Raw genomic sequence first — 12654 nt, forward strand, 5'->3', positions numbered from 1 at the left:
AGTGCTTTCGTGAATCTGGCCCCAGGCCCACATATCCCTGCGTCGCGATTGATTTAGCTTGAAGAAGACGGGGAGGGGAGCCGTTGCTGAAGTGAAAGGGAGTGTGAGTGCGTGTGTGTTGCTGTCAAGGTTGTGGAAGTCGTCCCCCGCGTCCCTCACACGCAACTGATCTCCTTCCTGGCCAAGAGGTGATCTGTCGAGCGTCTTAAAGCCGCGTGTAACGTCAGGTGAAACGAGGGATTGTTATTCTCGGGTAAGTATCGATTTATTTCAAGATTTTCTGAAGTAATGAACATCGTGGAGGTTATCGAGAGGACAGTATAGTTTGTACTTACCATTTGGACTCGGTTACATGTGTGAGAAATGTCAGTAATTACTGTGGGAAAGTGAATAGTGAGAATAACCAGAGTGGTGTCATCGGTGCAGGGAAGCCACGTGGCTCCCGTCAGTGGAACAAGCTCATCCTTCTGAAGATGTATTATAATATACGAAAGTACTTAATGAAATTCCTGTCTAAATCCTTTCTTCGTGGTCTGACACTGTCGCATTGTTCATCACGTGTTAATTTATTCGTGATATACACACATATATATATATACATATACATTATGCGAACAAGCCTGAATGGTCCCCAGGACTATATGCAACTGAAAATGTACATTATATATATATATATATATATATATATATATATATATATATATATATATATATATATATATATATATATATATATATATATATATATATATATATATATATATATCCCCTACCTCACACCTATATATATATATATATATATATATATATATATATATATATATATATATATATATATATATATATATATATATAAATATATATATATATATATATATATATATATATATATATATATATATATATATATATCCGGCAGATGAGCTGTGACTCATAAGTGCAGGTTCGTGTAATGCTTTTCCTTATTTTGTGGTTTAATTTGGCTTCACTTAAATATGCAATTTCCCCATTATTATAAGGAATATAAAATGCAGGAAGAGTATATATATTGCTGTACATTATATTATATGGCATGTTATTGCACAATGTAACTAATAGAATTATTCCATCATAAAGCCACAACTTTAGTAAACTGTTTGATTGATTAAATAAATACATAAATACAGACATACAAATTAGTGTTCAATCTTTGTTCCATATTTTAATTAATAGCGTGATCTGCCATGTTCATAACATGTGACAGCTGTTCCATCATACACAACCCCCCCTCATAAACATCACCCCCCCCCCTCTCATTCACAACCCTCCCCCATACACCTCCCCCCCCCCCCATACACAACCCTCCGCTAAGCAAATCATGACAGTTTCGCAGACTTTTAAGGGATTAGATCTTAGGCTCCGGCGTGGAGGGCCTGTTTATGACCCCACACACCAAGGTGTTGTTGATACATCAACATGGCATCGCTGGCGGTAGTGTAACTGTACGATGAGGAATGGTTAAATGGTGGTGGGTTATATACTACCCATTCACCTGGGTTCTGGGAAATTCGAACCGAGGATCCCATGCTGGGGAGGCCGGAGCTCTATCTACCGAAATATTAAGTAGTGTTAGTAAGGAATATACTATCTCTTAACTAGAAATCCAACAACCTGTTTGTAACTCATTGGCGGCGCAAGCTACGCCCGCACCCGCGTGAACCACCACGGTGGCGAGGGAGTGGTGGAGGGATGGGGTAGGGTATCATGGGCGTCTCTTACGCCTGCCCTGCCTGCCCCTCCCTCACGCCTGCCCTGCCTGCCCCTCCCTCACGCCTGCACCTGCCTGCCCCTCCCTCACGCCTGCCCTGCCTGCCCCTACCTCACGCCTGCCCTGCCTGCCCCTCCCTCACGCCTGCCCTGCCTGCCCCTCCCTCACGCCTGCTCTGCCTGCCCCTCCCTCACGCCTGCCCTGCCTGCCCCTCCCTCACGCCTGCCCTGCCTGCCCCTCCCTCACGCCTGCTCTGCCTGCCCCTCCCTCACGCCTGCCCTGCCTGCCCCTACCTCACGCCTGCCCTGCCTGCCCCTCCCTCACGCCTGCCCTGCCTGCCCCTCCCTCACGCCTGCTCTGCCTGCCCCTACCTCACACCTGCCCAACTGTTGTTGCTGCTCTCTCCCACTTTCCCCGTTCGCTGTTTACCCCTAGCGGCACGTAAATCCTACCCAAGAAAATCCTAAAACCTCCAATGCACGTTTAGGTACACATCCTCATTTTTGTTTTCATCTGGTCTCTTAATAAGTATGAGAGGGGGGAAGGGGCCAGCACCACTGGTGAAGAAAGGGGGGCGAGCACCCCTAGTGAAGGGAGGGGGGCGAGCACCACTAGTGAGGGGAGGGGGGCGAGCACCCCTGGTGAGGGGGAAAGGCGACCACGGCTGGGAAAGAGACTAGGGGTGGTGTAAGGTGTTGCATTACACAGCGTGGAGATGACTCTGGTGAATGTGATAACCGTCGGGGTGGATGGAGCCAGTACATCCTCCTCCTCCTCCTTCTCCCCGGGGCGTCCCTGCCCGACACATCTGCAACAGGTGCTTGCTACACGTTCCTAAATAAAGCGACTTGTCCGAAGACAAACCCACACGCTCGGTCAAACTGACTCCGCTAAACCATAACTTTATACAAAAAAAACTTCATTTAGGGAATCTAAGTGAAGACAACTTTCACTACAAGATGAAAGACGATGAAAGGCAATCTAATGATGAAAGAAAATGAAAGGTAAAATATATTTTAAAGCTTTATAAGTCCTACCTAATATTCCCCGCCTCACAACGGAAATAAGAAGGTACATGCGCAAAGAAAATAGGAGACAGCGAAAGAAAACGAATGGTTGCACAGACTAAACTAAGAACCAGACGCGAGCGTTTATGTCGCAACCCCAGCATGGCCGGCGGGGAGGAGGGGCGAGGACCACAAAGAGAAGGAAGGACAGGAGACCAAGATGACGAAAGGGGAGAAACACAGCAAAAAAAAAAAAAAAAAGCCTGTGTCATGGGCGGCGGCGCGTAAAGAGGGAAGGGAAGAGGGATAGACACATGTTGGGTGGATACATTCTGGTTAAGTGGAGGGGATGGATGGATACATGCTGGGGGGGGGGGGTCCATGTTAGTACTTACCAAATTCAAAATGGTGGTTGTTCCAGCACCTCTCGCTCGCTACACCTGGAATATAAACATTAATTACTAAAAATAAGTCAATATTTTTGTGAGTGCAATCATTATTTCCAATACATGATTGATAAAAGATTAAGCCACCCAAGAGGTGGCACGGGCATGAATAGCCCGTAATGCTATATACGATTGCTCTACTTGAATACGTGAAAAGGCTTGCTAAAGCTATCCATTCACAATGAAATAAATGTTATATGGTCGGACTGGCTTTAGTGATTTCTCTTCATAATAACTAAATGAAACGAAATAATTATTGCTACCATCGTTACAATAACAATAAAAAACTATAAAAATTATTAATGTCATATATTTTGAAAACTATTAATAAATTATTATTATTATTATTATTGCATGGTGATGATTGAGATTGGTACGGGTGTAGGGATGATGGGTACGGGTGTAGGGATGATGGGTACGGGTGTATGGATGATGGGTACGGGTGTATGGATGATCGGTACAGGTGTAGGGATGATGGGTACGGGATGATGGGTACGGGATGATAGGTACGGGTGTATGGATGATCGGTACGGGTGTAGGGATGATGGGTACGGGTGTAGGGATGATGGGTACGGGTGTATGGATGATCGGTACAGGTGTAGGGATGATGGGTACGGGATGATAGGTACGGGTGTAGGGATGGTGGATACGGGTGTAGAGATGGTGGGTACGGGTGTAGGGATGATAGGTACGGGTGTATGGATGATCGGTACGGGTGTAGGGATGATGGGTACGGGTGTAGGGATGATGGGTACGGGTGTATGGATGATCGGTACAGGTGTAGGGATGATGGGTACGGGATGATAGGTACGGGTGTAGGGATGGTGGATACGGGTGTAGAGATGGTGGGTACGGGTGTAGGGATGATGGGTACGGGTGTATGGATGATGGGTACAGGTGTAGGGATGATGAGAAGCCACAGCGTGAGGCCGACCTTGGACAACCACAGCCGGAAGGACTCGTGTCTTGGGTAATGACAGAGGAAGCACACCAACGTGATGAGAGTGAGGGGGGGGGGAAGATATAGTGAGAGGAAGTGGGGATAGTGAGAGGGGAGTGGAGCGATAGAAGCGATTACCTCACTTCACCCCATCCTCCACAACTCTTAACTCTCATAACACCAACACTACCAACACCCCTCAGAGGTCACGACCTCTCCGTAGGGTGCAGTCGCATCTCCACAAATCAGTATCAGCTATTGATACTGGTAATGGCTCCAAAGGGCCACCACTTACGGGTTATTCATGCCCGTGCCACCTCTTGGGTGGCTTAATCTTCATCAATCAATCAATCACCTCCCGTCCATGAGTTTGGTGAGTTCTGGGACACATTTACTTCTCGATATACGCCAACGACCCGAAAAAAAGGGAAACTGCATATCTCTTTGCAGACGATTCAAATTGAATGAAAAGAGTTAGAAACGTAGATGACTGCGGACAATTACCGGGGAACTCTGGATGCTCTGCTGTGGTGGTCAGAATGATGGCTCCTAAACTTCAACACAGACAAATGCAAATTAATATAATGAGCGTGGCAAAGAAAATTCAAGGGACATTATAGATTAAAAGGGAGAAAGCTCACAGTAACAGAAAAAAAATATTGTATATATAATTCCAAACCAGATTCCTGATAAAAAGAAAATATACAACTTCGGAGCATACACAACATTCGAATAGCCTTCAGGTAACTAGATAATTAGATTTTCCGAACATTTTATAACCTACGTAAAACCATCCCTTGAGTAAGCAGCCCTGGCTTGGAATCCCAAGCTAAAAACTAAAACTAGTGAAAGTACAGAAGTGTGTGAGAAGACTGGTCTCAGATCTTTGGAGACAGGTGCGGCGAGAGGCCGAGAAACCTCAACCACACCAAGATGGAACCACACATGTCACCATGATAACGTACAAGCTATTAAGGCCAATTGACTGGACAAAGCAACAATTATAACATTGAGAAACGGTAGGACCAGGAAATGCGGGTGGAAGCCGAGACACGGATGAGCTGCCGAGATGTCAGGGATGAGCCGCAACAGTACCGAAGATTGTCGAGGCGAACACTAAGTTTATGCAATGAATCGTTGCATTTACTGGTCGTAGGTTGGCAAGGCAGGAGACGGGAGCTAAGGCTCGACCCTGCACCACCCCCACCCACCAACCAACCACACACACAAAACACAGACGCCTCTGCAAGCTAGTAAACTCATGATTGATTGATTGATTGATTGATTTATGGATGAAAATTAAGTCACCACAAGAGGTGGCACGGGCATGAGTAGCCCGTAGAGGTGGTAGATGTTTGGAGTGAATGTGGTCTTTGGTCGAGTAATATCTTGAAGTGTCTCTGGATGTGGCCCAGAGTAAGGTGAGTAAACTCATCTTCTCACAAGGTAAATATACTGAGCCAATAAATAGGAGAGATGTTCTTCCAGCAAAAGGAGAGACATGAGAGGGAAGGAGGAGGGAGTATGGATGGGGAAGGAGGAGGAGGAGGAGGGAGTATGGAGGGAGAAGGAGCAGGAGTATGGAGGGAAAAGGAGAGAGAGGAATAGGATTTGCCTGCAGAATATTTCGAGTTTTTCTACTCCCTCAGCCTTGCCTGCGGCCAGCCTTTCCTGACGAGTGTCTGGTCTGTGAGGCCGTCTGTCTTCGTTGCCCGCAGGCTTAACATAGTCATCACAGCGACCTTTGTTGTGTTTGTTGGCCGGAGATTGGAAAGTGGAAGGCCTCTGATGTTTACAACGTGTCCTCTAATTGTGCCAGTGGCATCACGACTCGTCACTGGGTTTATTTGACTCTCCCCCATCATTCCGGACATGTTGCCACTTTAACTGTGTTTGGAATGTGTTCTTTTATCACCTTTTGTGGGTATATTAAGAAACTCTCTATCTGTCTCCATTCCAAGGAGAACAGTTGGAGTAGTTCGCATCGCTACCACCCATTTTATTTCTGTAGTAAAGGATCTCAGTACATTGTCCAGCTCCGAAGCCTCGTCTGCCTTGCAAGGGAATGCGAGTACCGAACAATATTCCATATAAGAATAGCACCAGTACTATTATGAGTACCACTTATTGGTATTTTATTCAGTGTTTTGAAGGTTCTCATTATACACTATCATTATCCTGCCTGCTGTGATGTTTGCTGTATTGTGATCTCTCAATGTTAAGTGTTTTGACGTTATTATTCCCAGGTCTCTGACTCCGTCGCTATTTTCTACGAAAAGTGACTTGTCTTGTGTCCGCTTAAGGCTTTCGTTAGTCTCGTGACGAAATAATTAGACGTTGTCTCATTTGAACGACATATTTTATATTGTATTTCCACTACACATTTCCACTACAACGCGGCTCATTCTGCTGGAATGTGTCCAATTGACTCCCCAAAAATATCCACTTTTGTTCTAGAAAATATTTCTTACACGAAGTGGAGAATGAGGAGATGTGTGTGTGGTTTGAGCATCATACCTGCTGTAAGATCCGAGAATCAATGTCCCGGCGCGGCCCGGTCTCTGACCAAACCTCTTGGAAGGTAGTGTGGGACTCTGGTCGATCAGACTGTTAGACACCACTGCTTGCATTCTGACTTATGAACTCCAGCCAAGTTGATCACGTATTCTTTGGAGGGGTTTAATTAAGTCTTCAATTAAACAGCGTGAAAAGGGGCCATAAATGGCCGACCTATGTTTAGAGAGAGTGATGAAAAATCTTGGGCCCTTGAATAGTTCTCTCTCACCGTACCTATTGTACCTCTGGTTTTCAACGAGGCTAGTTTGCACTTCCTACCATGCCTCCTTGACTCGTGAGGAGTTATTTCCGTGTGCAGAGTTGAAAGCAATTCCTCTAATATTTTCCGCGGATAAATTACTTATCTCCTTCACCTGTGCGCTACAGAATATAGGTTTAGATATTTTAAGTAGTCATAATAATTGAGATGTTTTATTGAATGGTTTCTAGGAGTAAACGATGTTTGCACGTTCATCAGGTCTTCTCCAGCTTTGAATGGTGCTGTTATTGTACAACAATACTCCACCCTAGAGAGCAAACACGGATGTAACTTCATTATAGGCAGCTGTAACAAGAGCAGATGTAAATTTTTATATAATGTAATACAATTTGTGTTCCTGGTTAGTAAGTGTTATTGTTAGATTGCTAATGCCTCCAACGTTTCCTTGACCTTTGCTTCGTACAGCTTAGGGAAGACATCTTGAAGGTACTTCAAGGCTGGCGACTCCTTGAAGCTGTGGCACATTCATTCATTAGTCCCACTCCTGTGCCAGGTCCACTACGGGCTCACCATAGTCCGTGATACTTGGAACTTGTTGTTCCGAGTAGCTGAATCTTAAACAACATTTCAATAGTCGCCAACCTTCAGGTGCCGTCAAGAGATCTTCCCTAAGCCGTCTTACGCAAAGGTCAAAACAGAGTTTGAGCGGAATAACAGTAATTTGTTTATACTTTGGAGGCCCCAAGCAATTAGAAAATAACATCTACTCAGGAACGAAAACAAAAACAATTGTTAGTGGCAAGTGCAACAAGGGTAGAGGTAATGTGATAATCTTTATGAGGAGAAAGTCCTGGGCGGAAGGAAGCAGGAGTGAGCCTTGCTGACGGCAGTGGAAGCTGACCTTTTACCCACTTCCGGTGGGACAGTAACGACTCCTTGCCTCCACCTGGTCAATCTATCCCTTCCCACTCCCCCTCCCCCCTCAGCCGGCTCCCCCCCCCCTGTGTGTGAGAGGGGGGGCGGGCTAGCTGTGTCTGTAGGCGCATTAAGCAATATTCACCACTTCCTGTTTGTCACCGCCAGGTGTAACACTGGCTAGTGTGACAGACCTTCAGCAACACATTAATAAAAACTCTAACTATTTTCTCTTACCTGTTGCAGTTGTTGTTTAAGATTCAGCTACTGGAAACTAAAAGTTCCAAGTAGCACGGGCTATGGTGAGCCCGTGATGGACTTACCTGGCACAGGAGCGGGGCTGAAACTTGTCTCTCACCTCTTCTGCCCTTTACTTTATCCCTTCCTACCAAACACACACATCTCACTCGCCCGTTTTCTTCACTCACACAAATAATTTCACTTTCAATTTCCCACTCTCATTCTTTACTCTCACTCTCTCTCTCTCTCCCAGACTTATTATCACCAGCCAGACAACCTGTCCACTCCCTTAATTATTCCGTCCCCCGTCCCCCCCGCCCTTCCGTCCTCTCCCACTCCTGTCTCTCTGGCCTCCTCAGCGACCTCCCTCACACCACACAAGCTCACACTGCACATTTGTGGACTGCCAGAAAGCCTTTGAAACAGTATCCCCCCATAAGAGACTACTGCAAAAGTTGAAGAAGCAGATATAGCAGTGACACTGAAGGTTCTCCAGTAGATAAGGGAGTACCTAAGGTACTGAACACGACGAGTCACTGTGAAGGGTGAGATAGAGTGCCGAAATGTTACTGGTGGAGTCCCACAGGGCTCACTTCATGGACGCTGTTGGGAGTCTTATTTTCTCATGTGAGAAACATGATAATTTTCTCATACGTAAATGATCTTCCAGAGGGAACAGACTCATTCCTCTCAGACTGATGATTAATACACAGGAAGACAGCAAGAGGTTACACGATCACCTGGTCAAAGTTTGGCCCAACAAATGACTCCTGCTAAAGTTTAATATATATATATATATCCCTGGAAAACGGAAATTAGGGGGAGACATAATTACCACTTACAAAATTCTCAAGTGAATTGATAGGGTAGATAAAGACAGACTATACCTTGCTGTTACACACAGAGATCACACTCACGTCAAATCAAATGATGCATCAAATGAACAAATCTGGGACTGATTTGTTTATACCTTGCTGTGTTTGGTATAAAATAATAAAACATTAATATACACTGTAATATAAAATAATTAATATAACAAAATATATTATATAATAAAATCCAAGGTAGCCTCCAAGTAAATGCCAAGTACAATAATATTTTGATGGGCTCCAAGTAGCCTGTGATCCTGTTATGTTAAGGTCAGTGTTATCCTCAACCTGGGACTGAAGGATGTGAAGGTTTATTTGCTTTTATGACAAGCACACACACGCAAGTTGCCAAGATTGTTTTTCCCCAAGTTTCCCTTGAGCCTCGTAGGTGCCTTCCTGGGCACCTACGAGGTGCCCATAAGTCTTTGCGTGTCCAACTCTTAGTGCTGTAGGTAATACCAAGAAGGATATATAGCAAGGAGAGCTGCCGGCTATACGAGGAAGGTCATACTGACCAGAGTGTGTCCCACCGTCGCAAGTTATTCAATGAACCTTCACATCTATGCAATAGCCTCTCCAGGAAAACATTGCCCACTCACAGTGTTTAACCCGGAGAGAGACGCTACCAGCCAATTCATTTTGGTTCCGCTACCAAGGCCGCAACAGGCATAGTAATGTCCATTTTTCCTTCATTTGGCCTTATAGTTGTGATCTAATTGAGACTTTTCTTCCTCTAACCACCCTAATCCCCCACCCCTACAAAGCTCTGGGAAGATCGGAGTAGAACTGCACCGCTCCTGTGTCAGGTAAGTCCACTACGGGCTCACCATAGCCCCGTGCTACTTGCCCTGCTCCTGTGCCAGGTAAGTTACGGGCTCACCATAGCTCGTGCTACTTGGAACGTGTTCCGAGTAGCTGAATCTATAACAACAACACAACGGGGTGGAAGGCAACACACTAATGCTGACGTCCTCATCCGGAATCCCCAGGCGAGAGATGTGTGCTCTTACGTGCGACCCTCTCAACTTTATTTTATTTTTATCCGCTTTTCTGCGAGAATATTCACCAGTTCTCTCTGTCCCCTGATGAAGTAGCTGGCCTCTCGCTCACACCGGGCACAAATGCTTCCATTTGCAGCAGAATAATACCGGCCTGGATGAGAAATAAGGTGGCAAGAGCAAGCGAAACAAATGAAAAAGGAGCGGCGGGGTAGAAAACGAGATACTGTACAGAGTCCTCGCTCTCCATGACGAAGATGAACATAAAAACCATCCTCTGTACAGAGGGCCGGATTCAAGTAGGTGCGCGCGGGCGGTAGAGAATGGCAGGAGATGGATGTTTTGTGTGTGTGGATGCGGGTGGGGGAGGGGGGTTGTGGAAGGGGGGAGGTTGTACAAACCTCATTGTTAAAACTTTAAAGTTAGACCTAATAAAGGAGCGGAGTGTGGCACTCGGGGCTCAGTGTACGCTACCTGAGATGAAAGGTGGTATCTAGGTGGGCGGCTGGCAACACCCACCTGCCGTCTCAGACCAGATCCAGATCACCGACTAGGGAACAGTATCAAAGGAGACAGACAGACAGACAGACAGACAGACAGACAGACAGACAGACAGACAGACAGACAGACAGACAGACAGACAGACAGACAGACAGACAGACAGACAGACAGACACACACACACACACACACACACACACACACACACACACATACACTGACCGACAGACGGCAGCACACACACATTGGGCAGACAGGAGAAGGTATAACATAATTTTACATTATTTGTTTTTACTAAATATTTCTTTAGCAAATGAAATTCAAACTAAAGTCTGCATACAAATTTACGAAAGTTGCGAATACAAACTGCTCTACTGCATTAAACGCAGTCCAAAAATCAGATAACCATTGCAGTAAGGCGGTAACCCGGACAGATTAAAACTAGTAATAACACCAAAGGTAACAAGATAACATATGACGTCAGTAACACATTCCCGAGGCTGGGGTATCAGGAAGCGTGCCGTAGCTGGTGTGGCAGATAACGAAACACTTGACAAACACAAGGCGGAGATTGAGAGTAGAAGAGATGCCAGGCTGGAGAGATAAGCGGAGTGCCTCAAGGAGCCGTCCTCGGGTCCCTACTCTTTGGGACCTGATGTATGTGTGAACGACCTATACCAAGAGAGAATCCTTCACGTCGTTACAGATCTTACCTGGATCTTACCTGGAGTGTGTCTCGGGAGTTCTTCTACACCTTCTGCAGGTGACTCGAAGCTAATAAGAACAAAATAATACATGTGTTCCTTAGTCCTCGTGAGCGGAATACACGTACCAGCCCTTCGAGTGTGACTTGGTGTCGCTGTACACCACATAGCTAAGACGAGTTACTACAGTATGCGGCACCAGTAAGGAACCCAACATCTTATCACGAGCATATATAAAATCAGTCGAGAGATTTACACACAGGACAACCAGTCCCTGAAGTAACGAAGCCGAGCTGTGAAGGTTGGCTGGAAACACACTAACAACCTTTGATTTGTGTTGATCATAATATACCCATCCTGTGGACTGTGGTGATAATTACAGGGGGACCAAATACCCATCCTGTATGTGGTGGGTATAATTACAGAGGGGACTGAATGCCCATTCTCTGGGCGGTGGTATAAGGGTTACAGACACGCCCCGTACCCATCTGTCGGTGGGTTACAGAAGATGTGTTCAAAAGCTGGACAACAGGTTGTACTGTTACAACCTGTGACAACAGGCTGTCAACCTGTTGACTAGATTCAACCAATAAGAACAAAGGTAACTGCAGAAGGCCAATTGGCCCAGACGAGGCAGCTCCTATTTATAACCACCCAATGCCACTCATAAACATGTCCAACCCACGTTTGAAACAATCTAAGTTCAAGATTAGGGTCAGCTGTCAAGGGAGAAAGAGTTAGCTAGTTCTAGCTCAAGGCACGGTACTGTACCTTTATTTACCTGATGGCCACCATCTCTAGTGGCCTCAACGGGGACAGGAAGGGGGAGACTTGTCAAGGGTCCCCCAAATTGTGGTAAAAAGAACATTTGTTTTCTTTGCCCAACAACTTGGGCTGGACGGTAGAACGCGTGTCTTGCTTCATGCAGGTCGGCGTTCAATCCCCGACCGTCCAAGTGGTTGGGCACCATTCTTGTCCCCCTAATAACCCTGACCCCTTCTCAAGTGCTATATAGTCGTAATGGCTTGGCGCTTTTCCCTGACAATTCCCTCCCTCCTTCCTGTTTTCTTTCCTTCGTGAAAAAGAAAAATTGTGACTTGTTGAGCTCGAAGCTACTGGACCTTTGAAAGAAGTTGTCTGGACAAATAGCTTCGAATTTGTTCAGTTTTTTCAAGGTCTATATGAGGTGAGCTCTGTTGTGACTTACTATAAAAGTAACTGTAGCCTCTGTTTAACTCAACAGTAAAATGTGTACTTGGTTGTAACAACGATTCTTCGCGGCGGGGATCGTATTCCAGGGACCTGCCCGAAACGCTACGCGTACTAGTGGCTCTACAAGAATGTAACAACTCTTGTATATATATCTAAAAAAAAACGGTCTATATGAGGTGAGATGTGTTGTGTCTGTCTGTAGTGCTGTGAGCGCCGGGGCCCTCAACCTTTCCTGGTACGAGAGTTGATCTGGTTCTTTTGATGTCTCCACGCTTAGAAAAGTTGCCCCAGACGGAGGCG

General features: G+C 45.7%; 1 long non-coding RNA gene across 1 annotated transcript in view; it reads right to left on the bottom strand.

Annotated features, from left to right (window-relative positions):
- Positions 1–12654, bottom strand: part of LOC138351912 (uncharacterized) — a 146123-nt gene that overhangs the window by 81589 nt on the left and 51880 nt on the right. Inside the window, exon 2 of the long non-coding RNA XR_011222672.1 lies at positions 3150–3194. This is a non-coding gene — a long non-coding RNA (uncharacterized lncRNA). The remainder of the gene's footprint in view (positions 1–3149; positions 3195–12654) is intronic.

Source organism: Procambarus clarkii, chromosome 51 (assembly GCF_040958095.1).
Source record: "Procambarus clarkii isolate CNS0578487 chromosome 51, FALCON_Pclarkii_2.0, whole genome shotgun sequence".
Classification (NCBI taxonomy): domain Eukaryota; kingdom Metazoa; phylum Arthropoda; class Malacostraca; order Decapoda; family Cambaridae; genus Procambarus; species Procambarus clarkii.